Raw genomic sequence first — 25,014 nt, 5'->3', positions numbered from 1 at the left:
ACTCTGTGTGAATGGAGCCTAAGGGTGGGTTCACACCAGCGCCCTATCTCCATTTTGCAGGTTTCCGTTTTCTGTTGGCAGAAGACGGATTCCCAGCATTCAGTGTCTGCCGATGCAGCGTCTGTGAGTGCCTTCTGATCTCCACAGCGGAACCGTTTTTTGGTTTTTTTTAACCGAACCTGAGGCGGAGACCACTCCACTGTATCTGTTTCCAGTCGCGCACTCCGTTCTGGATTAGGCCCAATGAATGGGCCTAGTCAGGAGGAGGGAGTGTCTTCAGGCCGAATTGAGAGGCGAAACAGCCTGAAGAATGAGCATCTTGCTTCTTTTTCGGGAACCGGAACAAACCGGACCCTGGAAAAAAGAACTGACCGGCCTCCATTGATTTCAATGGTAGCTGTCTTTTTGGTCAGGAGTTTGAGGCGGATATGGCCTCAAAATCCTGACCAAAAAAACTCTGTGTGAACTTACCCCTAGACTGCTCCTAATCTGATACAACTATATATATATATATATATATATATATATATATATATATATATATATATATATATATATATATATAACTCAGCATCTATCTCTCTGATACCCTGCTCTCAGATAGGGCAATACAAATTGCCTTGTTTGCTTTGAGGCCATGTTCTAAATTTCAGCATACCCAACATAGCTTACAATACATATAAATATAGCTGATAGTAGATTTTCTGATTGTTAATCGATAGTGGCCTTTGTACCTGACCAAAGTCACAGCAATAATAGTAACCAAATTTATCGCCATGTTCACAATATGAAGCATCTGATCTCATTATCACCTGTTCTGTTCCAGATACTGTGGTCCAGTGATTTCCAGCCCTCTCTAGAAGAGGTAGGGGGGTATTCTCATACAGCTCTCTTTGTACAGGATTTGCTCTGTTCTGTTTGGTTAAATCCTGAAGCATGATGTGACTCCGTTTTATTCTTAGTCATTTCTACATTCTGTTCCAGGATATTTGGGAAGGAGCCCAAGAGCTTAGCATGTTTTTCCTTTTTCATGGTAAAATTGTGCAAATATGCATTAGAGTGTGAAAACAAACAGTCTAATACATTTTTGCAAAGCTCTTTATGTTTACTGTTTATTGCAGATACCAGATACTAATTAAAATGTGCTAACAAAAGCCAAAATACATAGAGCAAAGATATAACCAAGCTGCATCTTTTAAAATTATTTGTGATTAATCACAGGGGACTTCTAACAGTCCAACAAAACTATAAAGCCCCGACATGTTTTAATTCACTCTTAAACCATGTGCATTATAATGAGAAAACACAAAGAGATAGGAGCTTCCCACTAAAATAAAAGGAAAAACTTATCTGCATTAGGGATGAACAAATAGAAACAGATAGTAAATGCTATATAATAACCAGCACATAATCATGCGGTAGTCAATGGGCAAATTATTGTATACGATCATTGAAAATTGACAGTATAGACCACCAATAGTGTCTTATTTATGAAACGGTAAGTTATTCTGTCATTTTGTAAAATATATAGTGGGCAGATTTACTAATGGATGTGTGCTCGGTCTCTGGCATGAGTAGCAGCAACAAATTTACAGAAATGCCTTGAATCATGTTTACTGTTTCTGCACCTTGTCAGACAAGGAGGGCAGGCTCAGAAGAAAAAGAGTCTAGTCTAAGGCCAGGGCCCCACCGGCCGGAAATGCCGCGATTTGGCCGCGGTGGAAACTCCACGGGAAAAATTGCGGTGTTTTACAGTACTTGCAAAGTGGATGGGATTCATGTGAATCCCATGCCCACTTTGCAGAAAAAAACGTTGCGGTTTTGAAAATCGCAGCATGTCAATTATATCTACGGAAACGCCGGCAGCTTTCCCATAGATATAATTGTAACTGAACTCCGCAGAGGTAAACTCTGTGAACTTTCTGTTCAAAGCGCTGTGGGAAGAACCGCAATGCGTTCATGCCGCAGTTGTTCCCGCTGCGCTTTAGCGTGGTGGTTCCAGCCCATGGGACCTTAGCCTAAGACTGCACTATTTAAATATTAGACAGTGTTATTAAAGCAAAGGAAATCATTGACTGATAGAGATGGGTGAGATGCGCGTATTGTGTCGCGGTTTGGATGAATCGATCTTCAGTGGTGACCATGATGTCACCCAAGAGACTGAGAGAGAACACCAGAAGCTGTGACAAGGCCCAGAAAAAGTGAAGAAAGGTGAGTATAAATGTTTGTTATAATGTTACACCTCCCCGCGGGATTCAACCTATCACACTCTGGGGTCTGAAATGACCCCAGAGTATAATAATTCACCGGTTCGCTTATCTTTAGTCACCCTGATAGATTCCATATTGATTTGCGAATTTAACAATTGCCCTATCATCAGTGAACTAGCCATGTACAATCATTAAACAGCCTACTGAAGTGCTAATAAAGGTGTTAAAAGATAATTTGCAGGTTGTTTCTGATTTATCACACCCTAAAGCCAATGATCTCTTTCACATGGAAAAATTTGGCAGAATCAACCTCAAAATCAGCCCTTAATTTCTCTATATTGAGATTATTGAATCTCAATATCTGTGCTTCTGCCTCTCCTACTTACACCTGTCATTCCCTTCAGTACTTTAAGGTTGCCATGCATGCCAGTCAAACACTGAGAGAACACCAGAGTCAGGGCTCGTTCACATCTGCGCCCGGGAGTCCATTTTGCAGGTTTCCGTTTCCTGCACAAAACAGAGCAGGAGACGGAAACCTGCAGGACTCTTTCAAACCCATTCATTTGAATGGGTTTGAAAGGTGTCCGGCCGTGAGCGCTGGTGAGTGTTTTATGCACTCCGTGGCAAAACCGTTTTTTCTTTAAAATGGACACAGTGAGACATGCAGTACTCTGTGTCCGGTTTAAAAAAAACGATTTCGCTGCGGAGCACATAAAACGCTCACCGGCGCTCACAGCCGGACTCGGCATGACAGGTTTCCATCTTCTGCATGCAGAAGACGGAAACCTGAGAATGGACTGCGAACGCTAGTGTGAACCTAGCGTCAGCTCAGCCACTCAAAGTTTTGAGACACAGAACTAGTCAGAATGCTGCCTTTTGGATCATGGCTATCCGATCACTTGCTGGTTTAGCTTTATATGTGACCTCCTGGACTCCACCCTGTCCTGCACTCTGGAACTGGCATTTCTCTGCTGTTGCTCGGGATATTCTGTACTCTCCTGGTTTTGACCGAGCTTGTCATTTACTCCGATTGCTATAGGGATAATGGTTTGGTCTGAAAGTATACCTATTTTTTGACATCTTGTCAACCTGGGTCCCAAAGCAGCCAGATCCATCCTACTTTGCAGGGAGTTCTGGTGAAAACAAAACCTCAGAGTAACCTTAGACTCTGCAAGCCAGCGCTGTATTGAATTATAGTTTTACTTGCTATTTTTTGTCCTGCCAGTTATCTGCTGCATATTAGGAAATTACGTAAACAGCTATTCCATCACCTTGGGAATTTCTTAAGTAGAAATTTCTTAATAAAATATTCCCTTAGCCTGTAACTTCCTGTGTGAAAGTCCTAGAAGGACTATAGAGAAGATTCTCTAAATACAGTATATACACAGATGTAACAGATACACAGATTTTAACAAAAATAATTTCTTTTTTTTTGTAGATTGTGAGCCCCACATAGAGCTCACAATGTACATTTTTTTTCCTATCAGTATGTCTTTGGAATATGGGATGGAAATACATGCAAACACAGGGAGAACATACAAACTCCTTGCAGATGTTTTTTTGCCCTTGGCAGGATTTGAACACCAGGACTCCAGTGCTGCAAGGCTACAGTGCTAATCACTGAGCCACCGTGTGGCCCCAAACAAAAAGAATTTCTGTCAGGGGTTGCAGTAAAAATCTTGCTCATGTGCCTTGAAATTATTTATTAATCATTTCTGCAGCTTTAGAAGAAAAGTAGTCTAGTCTAAGTTTCTAAAATCTTATTATTAAAACTTACATTCTTACATTCATTAAACAAAGTGCTAATGAAGGTTCTAAAAAATAATTTGCTTCTAAAACCAATGATCTTTGAGTCTGTATCTTTCTGTGTGAAAAGTCCTATAAGTAGTAGTAGTAGTGAATCAATAGTGAAGCTTCTGTACCTACAGTATATAAACATTTCACTTGAGAACATGTTAATGATAAAAAATAATTATTGGATACTCTTTACTATAGATCCTTGTGTTTTATTTTTACCTTAAGGCTTTATTTTGGGGGGAGGTGAAAAGTTTTTGGAAAGTTTCGGTTATGATGGAGATTGTTACAGGTTTTCCTCTGGGCTATTTCTGTATTTTGCTGTGTTTCTTTTGTCTCCTTTTCAGTAGATCCAAGGAAGAGGCTGTTCCAAGGTACTGAAATAAAACATAACCCTCTATTAGATGTTCTCTTGATTAGAACCCTGCACTAAAGCTTAAAAGGCAATTTCTGGATAAAAATATTAATGACCCGTCCTAGGTGTTTCCAGGACAGCTAACAGCTCCAATCTCCATGTAGTGGCCAGACCAGGTTACTGCAGATCAGCTTCCATTCATTTAAAAGGAGACTGTTATGATGCGGTCTTTGCAATTTCAGCCTGTTAGGTTCAGGCGAGAGGTGTCTGAAGGGCATTCTGTGCGTGAATCGTCTGACATACAGCAGGGGAATGTGCACACTGGGCATGCGGTCTCTGCGGTAGCACTCACGCGTAGATCGTGCGATGAGTTGCACCGCTTGGTAAGTGCTCTAGTTTGTCTTTGCCTCTGAATGGGGTTAAGTCTATCTGCAGTGCTGAAGACTCATTACAGGTTGTGGGCAGTTCAGAATGCTGCTAGCCTTTCTGACTACTCCTGCTCCTGCCTATATAAACACCAGGAACCAGTTCCAGGTCAGAGATCCCCAGGTCATAACAGAGACTGAACTACAGTGATTTGGTTCAGCCGCTGCATAGAAAACTGAGCTGTCTGCTTACTGCTCTATATATCAGCTGCTGATACAAACTGGTCCCCCATGACATTCACATGCAGTAATGGGGCATGGGCAAGTGGGTATTCTACACGAGACTGTTTCTTGATCTAAGCAACTCCTCATTCACATCTGCGTTTGGTAATCCGTTCGGGGAATCCACATGGGGATCCTCCCTGAACGGAATACCAAATGCATTGGCAAGCGGTGTGTAGTGAAAGCACATGGACCCCATAGACTATAATGGGGTCCCTGTGTTCTCTGCGCATTGTCCGCATGGCACATATGGACAGAAAAGTACTTTGTGATCTACTTTCATGTCCGCATGCGGGCAGCACGCGGAGAGCACACAGACCCCATTATACTGTATGAGGTCCATGTACTTTCACTGCACACCGCTTGCCAATTCATTTGGTATTCCATTCGGGGGGTCCCCATGTGGAATGGATTGCCAAACGCAGGGTAATAATAATGTTATATGAACAGCACAATCCCAAGTCCAAATTAGGGTTGTGAGTTGTATTGAATATGTTTTATGGGGTATGCACACATTATAAAGTATTATTTTGACAGTGTCTACTGGTAAAATTTCCTTTCCCTGCATATATTGTTTGTTTTGTTTTTCATAGCTAAAACAAGCTGTTACAATCCTTCTGTACATTTATAAATGTGCACCTATTGCTTGCATAATTCTGAGCAGTCCACTTACATAGAGTGCTGCTTTTATAAACAGGAATATTTTAGAAAGGTAAAAAGTGGGAAAATTCAGTTCTCTCTTTCATATTCCTGTTTTCTCAGCAACTTCAGCACCATTGACAGTGGAGAAAGCAAAGGAGCTGTGATGATTGTTCTTTTGCGCTCTCCAATGACATAATACAATCTCGGTAAGCATTGCCTGTATTATGCAGACAGTCCTAGGAGAGCAGGTGTAGGGATTTCTAATGCCCTGCAGCAGCTCTCCTCTCTTACCAGAAACGCCCCACTTATAAAGGAAGCAATTCAAGTAATAAAACATAGTAAGAGGAAATGACTACATATGTAAAATAATGTTACATTTAATTTAGTAGAATGCATTGTATGTAAATTCAGTCTAGCAAGAGTCATAAGCTAAAATCAAGTTTGCATTCAACACATTCCTACTTTTCATATACCATATCAGTTCCATCAGCTACTTATTAAATACTATGTGGTAAAATTGTTCTCTATATTAACCTTAATGGTCTGACATTATATTTTATGCAGCCAGATGGAGGACTCTACCGGGCCTATGACCCCAACAAATTTCATATACTTTCTTTCGCTCTTATTGTTAGTTCCTCTTTATTAATCATACATTTACTTGTCAAAAAATAGGTATAAATTAGGGAATACATAAAACTAGAAGTCACTAGTCTGTATGATGGTTCAACAGCCAAAATATCATTCCTTTGCCTGCATTATATACTCCATAAAACTTTTCATTTGGAAAAGATTTAATATGATTCCTTTTCAAGATGACCTTAGAGACTCTTGAATCATTAACAGCAACTGTCAGTGTACTGACCTTTACTTTAAGTGTCTTTTATATTTTAAGCATCATGAAGCAATCGATTTTTGCTTAATTTAGTTATATTGGTCAAGTACATTGAAAAACTATATATGGCTGGTATAATCTAATTAGTCCTTGAGAAAGGTGAGTTTTTTAGTTGGGGGCTTTTATTAGCTGTATCACATAACACTTGCAAATACATGTTTTCTTGCTTGAATAAATGCTTATACTTTCATGTAAGCTTCCTTTTTATGTTAACATGAACAGGTGACATATTCGGATATAGGTACAAATTACTTTAACCCCCTAAAAATCACATTAAGGCTGAGGCCTTACGTTGAGGAAACGCAGCTGTTTTTGTTGCAGTTTTTGTTGCGATTTTTTGAGCCACAGCCAGGAATGGATTGAGCAGAAGGTAAAAGTCTAAGAACTTCTTATATAGTTCCCATTCCTGTTGTAGACATTCTTGGCTTTGGCTCAAAAAACACAACAAAATCTGCAACATAAAAAGCTTTGCATCAGCCTAAAAACTAGTAAAAACTGTCCAGAAAATGTCACTTTTTCATTGCAGATTTTTTAGTTCTGCATCAAGCAAATATGCTTGGCACATAACTCAGGTGCCTTAAGCACATTTTAACCCCTTAATGATATATCTAATTTTAGCTCTTAGGCTGCGTTCACATGGAGCAACATGCTGCTCATTTTACACATGCTACACATCAAAATCAATGGGAGGCTTTTTAACACATTGATTTCAATGTGTAGAGTGCGTAAGACGGCATTCAGTTTTACAGCGCTCACTCTGACATGTGTTTACTAGAGATGAGCGAACACTGTTAGGATCAGCCGATCCGAACAGCACGCACCCATAGAAATGAATGGAAGTACCTGTGACGCCAGCCGGCCGCCGGCAAAGTCAGCGTCACAGGTGCTTCCATTCATTTCTATGGGAGAGTGCTGTTCGGATCGGCTGATCCGAATATTGTTCGCTCATCTCTAGTGTTTACGTGTCAGAATGAACGGCGCGTTACTCCGTGTGAAAGCAGTTAAAATTCCCCTTTGTGTTACAGCAGTAAAACTTTTTTATTGATTCATCATTATTGCTGTATGAGACCTTGTGTTGTGTGGGACTAGACATTTTTTTAAATAATAAAATATTTTGTGAGTGGATTTTTTGACTCTTTAAAATCTTTCTAAGATACTATTTCAGTTTTCTGAATATTACTTGACTTTTCACTGTTAAACTAACCAGATGCCATAGCCAACATTGACCACAGCATCTGAGAGATTAAGAACTTTTCTAACTTTTTGAAGGATAGTTATTAACATGTATACAAGTCTTTCTTTTTCTTCCTAGTTGCTATGACTCCTGGTATCTTTTCTATCTGCTATGAGCTTGTATGTGTTCTTTCTTGTAATATATTACTGTATTATCATGCGGCTGTAACAGACTGAATTTCCCCATGGTGGAACTATTAAAGGATTATCTTATCTTATCTTAATGCTCAGTAAGGGGGCAAAAGGTTAAAAACAGGCAAATAGACGTAAATATTTACTGCAGTCATGGGATGCATGGCCAGGAATTGAAGAGCTTCAGAGATCTTGTGTTTATGAATTATCCCTTACCTCTCTTAAACAGTAACATACTGGAGAGGTTAGGTCAGACAACACAGAGAAAAATACATACTCTTTATGGGTATAGGGATAAGAAGGGTTAATTACCCTATAATGTTACATTTAACTTGGTAGAATGGACCGCTAGTCTGGACAGAAGAAACTGTGGATGTAACAAACTATAATGGCCTTGTCAAACTGAACGTATCCAGCTTGGGGCAATTGGTAGGAGGTTAATGTAACAAGCATATATATAAATGATATTACAGTAGAGTTAAGACTGGAAATACTTAAGCAATAGTTATGTGTGTATTGCTACGAGATTGAAGTGTACATGGGAACCTGTCACCGGGACAGTCCGTACTGAGCTATAAATGCAATCAGATAGCTAGGGTTCACCTGAATAAAAGCCTTTCGCGAAGAAAAAAAATAATATAAACCCTGGCTATCTTACTGGTTTTAAAATTCAATAGGGACTGTTCTGGTGATAGATTCCCTTTAAAGAGGACCTTTCATGGGTTTGGGCACAGGCCAAATTCAGCGGTGCTGGTACTACCCTGTTTCCCCGAAAATAAGACACCCGCCCCCATCACCTTCTGGATCACATACAACCGGCAGTCATGCCGGCACTCCGCTAATTGTTCCCCGCTTTGTTTGCCGATTGTTCCCCGCTACAGCCGCTGCATAAAACATCCCCCGAAAAGAAAGGTCATATAGTTCGTTAGATAATTAATTATAAGAACGTCTTATTTTCGGGGAAACAGGGTATAGCTCTTCACAGTCAGAAGGGCGTTCCTGACAGTCAGTCAGGAACGTCCTTCTTCACAGCAGCGCCTATAGCGCTGTACAGTGTGAGTGGGGAGGAACGCCCCCTCCCCTCCTGATAATACTCGTCTATGGACGAGCACTGTGAGAAGAGGGAGGAGGCGTTCCTTTGCACTCACACAGCACAGCGCTATAGGCGCTGCTGTGCAGAAGGATGTTCCTGACAGACTGTCAGGAACGCCCTTCTGACTGTGAAGAGCTACAGTACCAGCACCGCTGAATTTGGCCTGTGCCCAACCCCATGAAAGGTCCTCTTTAAGGAAATATCTTCTTAAATATCGGAGTACCTTCCTAAAGGCTACATCCACACTGTTTTCAGTTTACCTTTGGTCTGAGAGAGCTATTCGCACAAAAGTCAAATATTTTCATGGACCCCAAAAGATTTTTGATTTTTGTCAGGCTTGTATATGTTGGTAATTCTTTTTCAAGCAGTACAGAATAGCACAAAACATATACTGCATGGTATACTTTTTTAACATGATTGCCCAGGGCCAATAGATGCTGTCAGATACTCAACCTATTCTTTTGCTGTACTCTGCAAATGTATTTTAAATTGTCCCTTACTCACTTTTCCCCATAAAATGAACAGGTCTCTGGTTGGTTCATCTCTCCTGCCTACAGACCCTAACCACATCTTGGTGCCAAGGAAACCCTCTCCTTTTCAGTGCTGTTAACTGGTCAGGTTTCTATGGCAACTGGTGCCCACTGACCCAGCCATGTATGGAAGCCTAATTATAGTTCCCGCCTAATTAAGGCACCAGAATGTGTCCTTTGCATCATGGTACTACTGATTGTTCTCATTGATCTTTGACCTCGGCTTTTATAACTGGATTCTTCTTCTGTCTTGCTCTTTTGGTTTTCATCACTTGATACCTGTAGTTATGTTCCTGGTTTCAACTCCTGACCTTTTTTCTGACTACTTCTCTGTCTCATACTTTTGTATCCTGACCAATCTCCGGGAGACAACTTTAGTGCTCTTGCTGTCAATATATTAGTATTCTGGCAATCACGAGCTTTCAAACTGACCAGGAAAGTCCACTTGGCTGGGGTTGAGGTTGTAGAATTTGGAGAATCCTTGCATTCTGCACCCCAGTTTAGCCTCCAGAAAGGCAATAACAGCTTTGTGGATCCACTTATCTAGTGAGAAATGTAACCGTATTCCTACCAGCAGACTACTCATTGGAATAATCTTATTAACATAATAAACATAATAACAAGAAAAAAACTTAAGAAATGGCCACTTACACAGTAAGTGGCTATTTTCTTGTGCCCAGTGGTGCATGCGCAGTCGGCTCTGCCCGAGGCCTAGAAGTTTGAACCCAGTTCTGGAAAAAGACGCGCAGAGAGGCCATTCCTGAAGAAGATAGAGGCGGCACTGGAGATTTCTAGAGATTTCTCTCCCAGCATTGGGGACCACCGACCGGCGGCATGGAGGAGACATCTAAATGTAGGCGAAGAATAGCTTTTCTTAAGGCTATTCCTACCGTGTTTTCCTGAAAATAAGACAGTGTCTTATATTAAATTGTTGCCCTAAATATAGGACCTGTCTTATTTTTTGGGAGTGTCTTATTACAACCGGCAGTCATGCCGGACTTCCTTAGTGGAGTGTCAGCATGACTGCCGGTTATAGGTAGTGTAAGGGAGGGGGGGAAGGTATCATACTTACCTTTCCCATCTTCCTGGCAGCGCTGGTGCTGCTGTTCATCCTGGCAGTGAAGGGCGGGGCTTAGCGATGCTTTGGTGGGCAGGGCTTAGCAGAGCTTTCGTGGGCGGGGCTTAGCGATCCCCACTTCACTGACACAGCAGCCGTGCTCTGTGCTCCGAGTGCACAGCAAAGCCGGCTGCTGCCTCTTCTGTATGCTGCCTCTGGGATGAGCTGGGAGAGCTCATCCTACAGCAGCAGTACAGAAGAGGCAGCAGTCGGCTTTCCTGTGCACACGGAGCACAGAGCACGGCTGCTGTGTCAGTGAAGTGGGGATCACTAAGCCCCGGCCACGAAAGTTCCGCTAAGCCCCGCCCACCACTGCAGGGCATGCCTTATTTTCGGCGGGTGCCTTATATTAGGCGATTCAACAGAAACCCCCCCCCCACATGCCTTACTTTTGGCGCTGTCCTACTTTCAGGGAAACACGGTAAGTGTGATCGACAAAAAATGTGATTTTAATGATAGAATCCCTTTAAGGCGCCTTGTGACTACACTGTTAAAGGTGTATACAGTGTTAAAAAGGACATGTTGCTGATATTACAGATGTAAAAGGAGATGTAAATGATAAAAAAAATCACTGAAAAGTGACCCCTAAAACTTAACTTTTATTTGTGCTAAAAATAAAAATATAAATGTAACCAGTGCAATCGACTAGAACAAATCAACAGCGATCCAGGTATATAATTAGCATCAAACTCGGTCTACTGTGTAATATACAGCTGATAAATACTAGAATAATGTCCTGTTTAGGAACAATCACAACCACACAGGTCCCCGCTAGGTTAAATGCACCCACAGAATGTCCTCCCTACAATCAATGACTAGGGTGAGCCAGAAAACATGCTTGTCTAAATGCAGATGAAAACCAGTGTATTATTGGGGTTGAGCCATACATCTATGCCAAGGCAATAGTGACCAAACTATCAGCTGCGTATTCGCGTATTCAAATAGCCTAGTATAACAAATGGCGCAAAGCTCATCAGTCTATAGCAGTAGTGGAGACGCTGCCCTAATATGCGCACAGACCGTGTCTCTAAACCACCGGAGCTATAAAGGTATGTTCACACTGAGTTTTTTGCAGGCGGATTTTGACGCTGAATCCGCCTCAAAATCCGCCTGCAAAAAAGGCTCCCACTCATTTAAATAGGTGCCACTCGCTTTTCTTCCCCGCAAGCGAGAGACTCCCAAATGAATGAGCCTAATCAGGAGCGGAATTCTGCGACTGAATGCCATTGCACTGTATTGGTATCCTGATGCAGCTAGCCGCGTAGAGAGTTCACACGGCGGAATTTGGTTTCTGCCATGTGAACATACTGTAAGGCTACAGGGAAAATGTAGTAGAAGCCAAAGCCAAGATCCTGTTCTAAGATGTAAATGATAATGCAGGGGAATGTGGCTGATGATTTTTTTAAGGGGACAAGTAGCTAAGTTAATATTCTTATGGCTAGCACTGTTACATCTTACAGTCTGCCACTGTTATGGAGGACTGTGGCTAACAGATTCTTGTGAGGATTATACAAAAAGAAATAAAAAAGGTTCAAAGAAATATAAAGTTAAAATTTGTGGAAAAAAAAAAAATCCAAAACAAAAATGGGGCATATTTATCTGATTATTTAGTTTCAATAATTTTTTATTAAGGGCTAGTTCACACAGGGCCAAAGGGGCGGATTTTGACAGCGGAATCCACGTCATAATCCACTCCTTTACAATGGTGGTCTATGGAGATCACTAGCGTTCTTTTTTCCGCTATCAGCAGTTGCCGATAGCGGATAAAAAGAAGCGAGCTGCCCTTTCTTCAGGCGGATTCCTCAGGCGCTTCCGCCTGGCAGCCGCAACCTCCGTCGTCGACCCATTCATTTGAGCCAACTCCGGGGTGGAGGAAGCCGTGACAGTGACATCGTGGCAGGCGGGTTTTGACCATATTTTAACTTGGCTCCCCGAGTCAAAATATGGTCAAAATCTGCCCCACCGCCCCCCGTGTGAACGAGCCCTAAGGGATTATTTTAATTTTTACTACAACAATCATACATTAACAAACAAGCGAGCGGTAATTAAGTTACATTAATTCTCAAATAAATAGATATTAAGGGGAAAACAAGACAAAAAACAAAAAGGAAAGGGAGAAACAAAAAAAAGGTCACAGTAAATGAAAGCAAGTTAGAAAATATGGATCGAATAACCCCAGTGTCATTCCCAAGTCGTCCCAATAACTATGATGGTAATAATCGAGGAAAAACTACAGTACCATATAGTGTATTAATGGGCAGTACAACATGAGCTTTCTCTCCAAACTCTATATTATTGTATTTGGCGAAGTATAAATTTCCCAATGCTATTGTTCGTTCATAGGTGTGAGTAGTGTCAATAAGAGTTAAGAGTTCCCGAATAGAAGGAGCAGAAGATTGTTTCCAACTCCTAACAATTACTAGTTTAGCGATAACTAAGATCTTACATATTAATTTTCGATTTGAAGATGGGATCGAACTCAGTTCTAAATGGAGAAGAGCTATCTGTGGAGTCCGGGGCACAGAACCATCTGAAACTTTTTTATTTATCTGATTATTACAAATTTCTGTCTTACTTTCCATAAAAAATTATGCACTTTACTTTGAGCATAATTATAAAGCAAAGACGATAAAAATAATGGCTTTATTAGGCAACCTAGATACTTTTCTAAAAATGAGGCACGTTGCAATGTTCCCATATTGCACTCACATGATATAATGTCCATTCTAGACAAAACATAATATAATGCCTCATTTTTCCCAGCCCATGGGCCTAATAATGGAAGCTGGCTTTTTAAAACCAGTAATTAATGGCTACTATGTAACTCTTGATCATCTAATGACTGAGAGTTACCCTAACTGCTGGCTCTCAAGGGGTTACTCGAAGTGTTTGCCTCCTGTAGTAGCAGAACTGGTTCCTATACTCTGGTGGCAATCCCTATGCCATATAAGTTATAAGGGTTAGTTCACACGTAAATAACGTGTGGCTTATTTTGGCACCGGAAAAAAAAGCTTCCTAATTAGGAAGCTTTTTTTGGACCTTGCCAAGCTTTTTTTGAAGCTTTTTTTTTTTTTTTTTTGTAAAAACAGCTTTAAAAAAAAAAAGCCAGGCTGTTTTCCCCTCATGTAAAGTGAATGGGCTGAAAAAACTGCGTTGCGTTTTTTTCTGCGCGTTTTTTTGCAATAAAAGCATCGCTTATTTTTGCAAAAAAACGTGCATTTTTCGCCTCCCATTCACTTCTATTGCTTTCTTCTGGCGGAAAACGCCTGAATTAAGGTCATGTCGCTTCTTTTTTTTCTGCTAGTAGAAAAATCTGCTAGCAGAAAAAAAAAAAGCTAGCAGTCTACATAGACCACTATTGTAAAGGGGCTGATTTTGAAGCGAAATCTGCTGTCAAAATCAGCCTCTTTGCCCCGTGTGAACTAGCCCTGATGTACCATACAGTATAATGTCTTTTCTTGGCCCCTACACATTGTAATGTCCCATTGTGCTCAAGCCTCACAGTATGAATGCCCCCTTGTATCTCCACTTTAAAATAGCAACTGGTTATTTTACCAGTAAAGTATAGGGACACTTTTTGGTGCCTATTCAGAGATTTTGGTGTATTGCTAAGCTGAGCTTGATAAGCTACAACGTTTGGACACTTTTTGGTGCATTTATCCATATTTTGGTGCATCTTCAGGGATTTTGATGCAAATTTTGGGAAATATTTATCAACTGGCATGTAACATGTTTCTAAATATATCTAAGTCTCAGATTGAGAGTCATACACTAAAACAAGTAGTCATTGTTAAATATTTTCCATGTACTTAGATTCTCAGGCAGTTTGTACAAGCTCATCTGCACAGTGATCATTGGATATGACTGCTTAGTGGGAAACGTAGAAAGTAGCCTTACAATATGCAACCAGGTGCCTGTACATCGAAGATGCTACTAGATACACCTATAAACTTATTATACTTTTTTTTGTTTAATTATTAGATATTGTATGTTTACTACTGCATTGAGTTTTCCCATACATCAAAATCCATATTACATACATTTAGCAATGATTTTGACAATTTCAACTTTCTAATGATGAAGAATGTCTTTCTCCAGTCCAAGTCCACAACAATTTACAAAGCAGCTGTGAATTCTGGCATTATTGTCGGCAGCCAATGAATCGTAACATTTACAGACATACTGAAAATGAATTGTCATCAGATAATATTTATCTCTGTAAACTTTGTCACAGAATTTGCCTAATCATTTAACATCTGGAAAGTGATTTTTTATTAATGACCAACATGTCAGCCGCCATGAAAGATGTTCATAGCACCTAAACAAAGCAAACAAGTCAGTCCATTGTGATGGTGCCAAAAATGACTGTATCCAAAACACTATGTGTGTGAAAGTCTCAACTTTGGTCCCTAATTTGAAGTGTTGACATACAGATAGTGTAATGTATCACATGGAAGCTGTTATATTACCATTGTTACTTCACAGTTCATTTACTCAAGTTCAAAAGTATACATCTCCTGAATGAAAGATGCCCTATTCTAAATAATATACATGGTACTATCTACAGTACTGGTATTTTCTCCAGTTTTTGTCCCTTTGTATTATAGCAGTGGTAGACAACCAGTAGACCAAAGAAATCCCCCATTACTTCTAAGCCCACAGCAAACTTCAATAGATTTTTATGCTCTCAGAAACATTGAGTGATATCAGCCTAGAGCATGAATTTGGGGATGGATAAGTAATTTTGTATCTCTGTATCTATTTGACATCTATGTGGATGACCTGCTATTTTTCCCTCTTTTACTTGCATTTCCCCTTACTAACCTTATGGCCAAAATACATATTTGGTATTCTTCTTATCAAAGACCTCACATACCTCTACATGGCTAATTGTTCCCTCTTCTCCAATGTATTAAAGTGATTCTACCATTAAAAACCTTATTTTTCTTGTTGACATGACGGAGTAGCCTTAAGAAAGGCTATTCTTCTCCTACCTTTAGAAGTCTTCTCCGCCCCACCGTTCGATTAAAATCCCGTTTTTTGCCGGTATGCAAATGAGTTTTTTCGCAGCAATGGGGGCAGGCCCCAGCACTCAAACAGCACTGGGGGCATCCCCAATGCTGCGAGGGAACTCTCCAGCGTCACCTCCATTTTCTTCAGGAATGGGGTCTTCACGCGTCTTCTGGGGGTTGGCTTCAAACTTCTAGGCCTCGGGCACAGGGCAAAGCCGACTGTGCATGCCCACTGGCCAGAAGAAAATGGCCGCTTACGATACTGTGTAAGTGGCCATTTTCTTGTGGCCGGCGGGCATGCACAGTCAGCTTTGCCCAAGGCCTAGAAGTTTGAAGCCAACCCACGGAAGAAGACCCCGTTCCTGAAGAAGATGGAAACGGCGCTGGAGAGTTCCCTCACAATATTGGGGATGCCCCCAGTGCTGCAAGAGAACTCATTTGAATACCGGCAAAAACGGGATTTTAACCGAACGGTGGGGTGGAGAATACATTTAAAGGTAGAAGAAGAATAAATAGCCTTTCTTAAGGCTATTCCATCATGTCAATGAGAAAAAAAAGGTTTTTAATGGTAGAATCCCTTTAAGAATGACCTGTACTCTTGGGCTAAAGGAATATTTACCTGATTTGGGAGATGTACTATATTTAAAATAGATATATTACCCAGGATCATGTATTTTTCCAGGCATTCCTGGTCCATACCCCATCCTAATACACCCTTCAAACCTGAGAAAACTGGAGCAGTTTGCTCATGAGGAGAGGCCCAAAATACTTGCTGAGAGGTGCAGAAGTCTCATTGACAGTTACAGGAATCGTGTGATTGCAGCGATTGCCTCAAAAGGTTCTGCAACAAATATTAAGTTAAGGGAACCATCATTTCTTTTTTTTTTTTTAATAATGTAGATTGTGAGCCCCACATAGAGCTCACAATGTGCATTTTTCCCTATCAGTATGTCTTTTTTTGGAATATGGGATGGAAATCCATGCAAACACGGGGAGAACATACAAATTCCTTGCAGATGGTTTTCTGCCCTTGGCGGGATTTGAACACCAGGACTCCAGCGCTGCAAGGCTGCAGTGCTAACCACTGAGCCACCGTGTGGCCTCAGGGAACACCATTTCTGTCCAGGCCTGTTTCATCAGTTTTATTTTTCAAAAAATTCTGTTGAAGTGAAAAGCAATGTCTGACTTTCATTTGTTCATTTCATAGAATGAACGGTCGCAAAATAACGCCGCGTATACGATCCCGGCCCCCATTGAAATCAATGGGAGCGTATACGGCCCGCAAAATCTCACATGGCGTATACGTACCACATCACACGGCACGTTACTCCGTGTGAACTCCCCCTTTAATAGTTTATTTGGTGCCTGTGCTAATTTTGCTGTGTCTCTGTTTACATTGGGTAAATTATATTGTGAACCCAGGGATGGGAACATAACTGGTGACAATTTCTGTACAGTTCTACAGAATTGGTTGGAGATACATAAGCAACTGGAACAAATCTATTTCTGACCACCATGATATAATATCTATATGGATTTCAGTTTAATCTCCCTGTAGTGAATTACTCATGTGTTTTATTTTTTTGACAGCAACTGTACTTGTGAATTCTATGGCAGTTTTGTGACACAGGTATTTTTGAATATTTCTATAATTTAAACTGCAATTAGTGCTTCTAATCTTGTAATTTAAATATTTTAAGGTCAAGACTCTTTGTAAAATCAGACATGGAAGGAACAATTTTCTAAAACATTCTATTTTACATTCCTGGCATATCAGAAACACAGTCATTTTAAAGCAAGTGTAAATAACACAATTATTCCAGATCTCCATGCTGTCACAGCGCTTCAACTTAATTAGGTGTTTTTAGATTCCATTGTTAAGAATAAATAACCATATAACTAATGAAGTTAGTCCACTGCTATTCTTACTAAAGATCAAAAGTCCTCAGTTAAACACATGAAATCATGACTGGTTCTTTTCTTCATACTTGTTCTTAGCTTTTCATTACAAAATAACATGTGTCGCATTATAATAAGGTCCTTTTTGGTTAATTTTTTTAAAAGTGTTTGTACAAGATCAGAAATTAAACCAAAGTAATTGTAACAAAAATTTCTGGTCCTTGCACGCCAGGCTTTATTTCCTTGACTGCAGTAATGATGTGCACTTAAACCGACTCATAGAGGTCCATGAGATAGGAAGCTGCAGTGGATAAACTGTGAAATCATCTATGGCATGGTGGTGTTATCTACAGAGATGTTATCTTCCATTGAAATACTATCATGTCTCTGATGTAAATGAAGTGACTTCTACAAAGACCCCCCACCAGAATTGTTTCAGTTTAGTATTAGACTTAGGCTGGTCTTACACGACCGTAGTGGTTTTTGCGGTCCGCAATTTGCGGATCCGCAACACAAATTTCACTTTAAAAATGAATTCCGCAGACATCCGCAAAGTGCATCCGCCACGTTCCGTGTGTATCAATATTATGCGGATCCGCAAAAAGCAAAACACACCACAAAACACACGTTGATATCCACCATTGCGGATATACACTGATGTATGTTCAGTGTATATCCGCAAAAATGCACGCGCCCATAGACTTCTATTGGACCTTCCGTGCCGTAGAAGCACGGCCATTACGGACATGCGGTATACTGTCCGGACCACGGTTGCGGCACGCCACACCACTGACAAAATCTACGATCGTATAAGAGGCCTCATAGAAAATTATGGGACTGTAAATGGTCTGCAATTTTGAACCCGCAATTGCGGACCATTTGCGGTGCAAAACTACGTTCGTGTAAGACCAGCCTTAGTGGCCTAAGTCAGAAATTCAGTATTTAATAATAATAATAATAATAATAATAATAATAATAATAATAATAATAATGTATAGTGAAAATAAAAAATTCATCCAAAGTTTAACATAAAAATGTGGTTTAAAAACAGGTAATTTTCTGATGGCACACTCCTTTTAAAACAAAAGCCATTGAAACTGTGAAGTGAAAGTTTGCTGCAACCAGTGGCGGAACTACCACCGTAGCATCCCTAGTAGAGATGAGCGAACAGTGTTCTATCGAACTCATGTTCGATCGGATATTAGGCTGTTCGGCATGTTCGAATCGAATCGAACACCGCGTGGTAAAGTGCGCCATTACTCGATTCCCCTCCCACCTTCCCTGGCGCCTTTTTTGCTCCAATAACAGCGCAGGGTAGGTGGGACAGGAACTACGACACCGGTGACGTTGAGAAAAGTAGGCAAAACCCATTGGCTGCCGAAAACATGTGACCTCTAATTTAAAAGAACAGCGCCGCCCAGGTTCGCGTCATTCTGAGCTTGCAATTCACCGAGGACGGAGGTTTCCGTCCAGCTAGCTAGGGCTTAGATTCTGGGTAGGCAGGGACAGGCTAGGATAGGAAGGAGAAGACAACCACAACAGCTCTTGTAAGAGCTAAATTCCAGGGAGAAGCTTGTCAGTGTAACGTGGCACTGACGGGCTCAATCGCCGCAACCCAGCTTTCCCAGGATCCTGAATGGAATACACTGTCAGTGTATTCCCGTATACCCGATATATACCCCGATACCCGTTCCAACGGTGTGCCCCCCCACCTTCACCCCAGAAATACCCTGCAAGTCCCCTAGCAATAGAATTGGGGCTATATACACCCACAATTTTTACTACTGGTATACAGTGCCATTGTCTGACTGGGAATTCAAAGAATATATTGGGAATACAAATACCCTCATTTCTTGCTACTGCCATATAGTGCCAGTTTCTGACTGGTAATTCAAAGAATATATTGGGGTTACGTGCACCCACAATTTTTACTACTGGTATACAGTGCCATTGTCTGACTGGGAATTCAAAGAATATATTGGGGTTATAAATACCCTCATTTCTTGCTACTGCCATATAGTGCCAGTTTCTGACTGGTAATTCAAAGAATATATTGGGGTTACGTGCACCCACAATTTTTACTACTGGTATACAGTGCCATTGTCTGACTGGGAATTCAAAGAATATATTGGGAATACAAATACCCTCATTTCTTGCTACTGCCATATAGTGCCAGTTTCTGACTGGTAATTCAAAGAATATATTGGGGTTACGTGCACCCACAATTTTTACTACTGGTATACAGTGCCATTGTCTGACTGGGAATTCAAAGAATATATTGGGAATACAAATACCCTCATTTCTTGCTACTGCCATATAGTGCCAGTTTCTGACTGGTAATTCAAAGAATATATTGGGGTTACGTGCACCCACAATTTTTACTACTGGTATACAGTGCCATTGTCTGACTGGGAATTCAAAGAATATATTGGGAATACAAATACCCTCATTTCTTGCTACTGCCATATAGTGCCAGTGTCTGACTGGGAATTCAAAGAATATATTGGGGTTACGTGCACCCACAATTTTTACTACTGGTATACAGTGCCATTGTCTGACTGGGAATTCAAAGAATATATTGGGAATACAAATACCCTCATTTCTTGCTACTGCCATATAGTGCCAGTTTCTGACTGGTAATTCAAAGAATATATTGGGGTTACGTGCACCCACAATTTTTACTACTGGTATACAGTGCCATTGTCTGACTGGGAATTCAAAGAATATATTGGGAATACAAATACCCTCATTTCTTGCTACTGCCATATAGTGCCAGTTTCTGACTGGTAATTCAAAGAATATATTGGGGTTACGTGCACCCACAATTTTTACTACTGGTATACAGTGCCATTGTCTGACTGGGAATTCAAAGAATATATTGGGAATACAAATACCCTCATTTCTTGCTACTGCCATATAGTGCCAGTGTCTGACTGGGAATTCAAAGAATATATTGGGGTTACGTGCACCCACAATTTTTACTACTGGTATACAGTGCCATTGTCTGACTGGGAATTCAAAGAATATATTGGGAATACAAATACCCTCATTTCTTGCTACTGCCATATAGTGCCAGTGTCTGACTGGGAATTCAAAGAATATATTGGGGTTACGTGCACCCACAATTTTTACTACTGGTATACAGTGACATTGTCTGACTGGGAATTCAAAGAATATATTGGGAATACAAATACCCTCATTTCTTGCTACTGCCATATAGTGCCAGTTTCTGACTGGTAATTCAAAGAATATATTGGGGTTACGTGCACCCACAATTTTTACTACTGGTATACAGTGCCATTGTCTGACTGGGAATTCAAAGAATATATTGGGAATACAAATACCCTCATTTCTTGCTACTGCCATATAGTGCCAGTGTCTGACTGGGAATTCAAAGAATATATTGGGGTTACGTGCACCCACAATTTTTACTACTGGTATACAGTGCCATTGTCTGACTGGGAATTCAAAGAATATATTGGGAATACAAATACCCTCATTTCTTGCTACTGCCATATAGTGCCAGTGTCTGACTGGGAATTCAAAGAATATATTGGGGTTACGTGCACCCACAATTTTTACTACTGGTATACAGTGCCATTGTCTGACTGGGAATTCAAAGAATATATTGGGAATACAAATACCCTCATTTCTTGCTACTGCCATATAGTGCCAGTTTCTGACTGGTAATTCAAAGAATATATTGGGGTTACGTGCACCCACAATTTTTACTACTGGTATACAGTGCCATTGTCTGACTGGGAATTCAAAGAATATATTGGGAATACAAATACCCTCATTTCTTGCTACTGCCATATAGTGCCAGTGTCTGACTGGGAATTCAAAGAATATATTGGGGTTACGTGCACCCACAATTTTTACTACTGGTATACAGTGCCATTGTCTGACTGGGAATTCAAAGAATATATTGGGGTTATAAATACCCTCATTTCTTGCTACTGCCATATAGTGCCAGTTTCTGACTGGTAATTCAAAGAATATATTGTGGTTACGTGCACCCACAATTTTTACTACTGGTATACAGTGCCATTGTCTGACTGGGAATTCAAAGAATATATTGGGAATACAAATACCCTCATTTCTTGCTACTGCCATATAGTGCCAGTTTCTGACTGGTAATTCAAAGAATATATTGGGGTTACGTGCACCCACAATTTTTACTACTGGTATACAGTGCCATTGTCTGACTGGGAATTCAAAGAATATATTGGGAATACAAATACCCTCATTTCTTGCTACTGCCATATAGTGCCAGTGTCTGACTGGGAATTCAAAGAATATATTGGGGTTACGTGCACCCACAATTTTTACTACTGGTATACAGTGCCATTGTCTGACTGGGAATTCAAAGAATATATTGGGGTTATAAATACCCTCATTTCTTGCTACTGCCATATAGTGCCAGTTTCTGACTGGTAATTCAAAGAATATATTGGGGTTACGTGCACCCACAATTTTTACTACTGGTATACAGTGCCATTGTCTGACTGGGAATTCAAAGAATATATTGGGAATACAAATACCCTCATTTCTTGCTACTGCCATATAGTGCCAGTGTCTGACTGGGAATTCAAAGAATATATTGGGGTTACGTGCACCCACAATTTTTACTACTGGTATACAGTGACATTGTCTGACTGGGAATTCAAAGAATATATTGGGGTTATAAATACCCTCATTTCTTGCTACTGCCATATAGTGCCAGTTTCTGACTGGTAATTCAAAGAATATATTGTGGTTACGTGCACCCACAATTTTTACTACTGGTATACAGTGCCATTGTCTGACTGGGAATTCAAAGAATATATTGGGAATACAAATACCCTCATTTCTTGCTACTGCCATATAGTGCCAGTTTCTGACTGGTAATTCAAAGAATATATTGGGGTTACGTGCACCCACAATTTTTACTACTGGTATACAGTGCCATTGTCTGACTGGGAATTCAAAGAATATATTGGGAATACAAATACCCTCATTTCTTGCTACTGCCATATAGTGCCAGTGTCTGACTGGGAATTCAAAGAATATATTGGGGTTACGTGCACCCACAATTTTTACTACTGGTATACAGTGCCATTGTCTGACTGGGAATTCAAAGAATATATTGGGAATACAAATACCCTCATTTCTTGCTACTGCCATATAGTGCCAGTGTCTGACTGGGAATTCAAAGAATATATTGGGGTTACGTGCACCCACAATTTTTACTACTGGTATACAGTGCCATTGTCTGACTGGGAATTCAAAGAATATATTGGGAATACAAATACCCTCATTTCTTGCTACTGCCATATAGTGCCAGTGTCTGACTGGGAATTCAAAGAATATATTGGGGTTACGTGCACCCACAATTTTTACTACTGGTATACAGTGCCAATTTCTAACTAGGAATTCAAAATGCGCAAGGCTCCTGGAAAGGGACGTGGACGAGGCCGTGGGCGAGGTCGGGGGAATGGTTCTGGGGAGCAAGGTAGCAGTGAAGCCACAGGGCGTCCCGTGCCTACTCCTGTGGGGCAGCAAGCATTGCGCCACTCCACAGTGCCAGGGTTGCTTGCCACATTAACTAAACTGCAGGGTACAAACCTTAGTAGGCCCGAGAACCAGGAACAGGTCTTGCAATGGCTGTCAGAGAACGCTTACAGCACATTGTCCAGCAGCCAGTCAGACTCTGCCTCCTCTCCTCCTATTACCCAACAGTCTTGTCTTCCTTCCTCCCAAAATTCCGAAGCTTTACAGAACAATAACCCAAACTGTCCCTGCTCCCCAGAGCTGTTCTCCGCTCCTTTCATTGTCCCTCAACCTGCCTCTCCACGTCACGATTCCACGAACCTAACAGAGGAGCATCTGTGTCCAGATGCTCAAACACTAGAGTCTCCTCCATCTCCGTTCGATTTGGTGGTGGATGACCAGCAACCCACCCTCATCGACGATGATGTGACGCAGTTGCCGTCAGGGCATCCAGTTGACCGGCGCATTGTGCGGGAGGAGGAGATGAGACAGGAGTTGGAAGAGGAAGTGGTGGATGATGAGGACACTGACCCGACCTGGACAGGGGGGATGTCAAGCGGGGAAAGTAGTGTGGATGTTGAGGCAGGTGCAGCACCAAAAAGGGTAGCTAGAGGCAGAGGCAGAGGTCAGCAGCTTAGGCGAAGCCAGGCCACACCCGGAATCTCCCAAGATGTTCCAGTTCGTACCCAGCCCCGAAAAACTCCCACCTCGAGGGCACGTTTCTTGAAGGTGTGGAGTTTTTTCAAGGAATGCGCCGAGGACAGATATAGTGTTGTCTGCACAATTTGCCTCTCGAAATTGATTAGGGGCTCTGAGAAGAGCAACCTGTCCACCACTTCAATGCGCCGTCATTTGGAATCCAAGCACTGGAATCAGTGGCAGGCAGCAACGGCAGGACAAAGGCCGCCTGCCGTTCACGCCACTGCCACTGCCTCTGCCACTGCCTCTGCCTCTGCCACTGCCACTGCTGACTGTGCTGGCGATGCACTCCAGAGGACGAGCCAGGACACCACTTCATCTGCCTCCGCCACTTTGTTGACTTCTACCTCATCCTCCCCTGGTCCTGTCTTATCTCCTTCTCCTGCACCATCAAAGGCACCATCAGGCGTTTCTTTACAACAACCCACCATCTCTCAGACATTGGAGCGGCGGCAGAAATACACTGCTAACCACCCACACGCGCAAGCCTTGAACGCCAACATCGCTAAACTGCTGGCCCAGGAGATGTTGGCGTTCCGGCTTGTTGAAACTCCCGCCTTCCTGGACCTGATGGCAACTGCGGCACCTCGCTATGCCGTCCCTAGCCGTCACTACTTCTCCCGGTGTGCCGTCCCCGCCTTGCACCAGCACGTGTCACTCAACATCAGGCGGGCCCTTAGTTCCGCGCTTTGCACAAAGGTCCACTTGACCACCGACGCGTGGACAAGTGCATGCGGACAGGGACGCTACATTTCACTGACGGCACACTGGGTGAATGTAGTTGAGGCTGGGACTGCTTCCCAAACTGGCCCGGTGTACCTCGTCTCCCCGCCTAACATTCCTGGCAGGGACACGAGAAGAACACCCCCCTCCTCCTCCTCCTCTACCGCCTCCTCCTCCGCCACCGCCTCCTCCTCCGCCACCGCCTCCTCCTCCGCTGTTAGATTGACCCCAGCTACGAGTTGGAAACGTTGCAGCACTGGCGTTGGTAGACGTCAGCAGGCTGTGCTGAAGCTGATCAGCTTGGGGGACAGACAGCACACTGCCTCCGAGGTGAGGGATGCCCTCCTCGATGAGACGGCAATATGGTTTGAGCCGCTGCACCTGGGCCCAGGCATGGTCGTTTGTGATAACGGCCGGAACCTGGTAGCAGCTCTGGAGCTTGCCGGACTCCAACATGTTCCATGCCTGGCCCACGTCTTCAACCTAGTGGTGCAACGTTTC

This window comes from Leptodactylus fuscus, chromosome 4, assembly GCF_031893055.1.
Source record: "Leptodactylus fuscus isolate aLepFus1 chromosome 4, aLepFus1.hap2, whole genome shotgun sequence".
Classification (NCBI taxonomy): domain Eukaryota; kingdom Metazoa; phylum Chordata; class Amphibia; order Anura; family Leptodactylidae; genus Leptodactylus; species Leptodactylus fuscus.
This window is presented reverse-complemented; position numbering follows the sequence as displayed.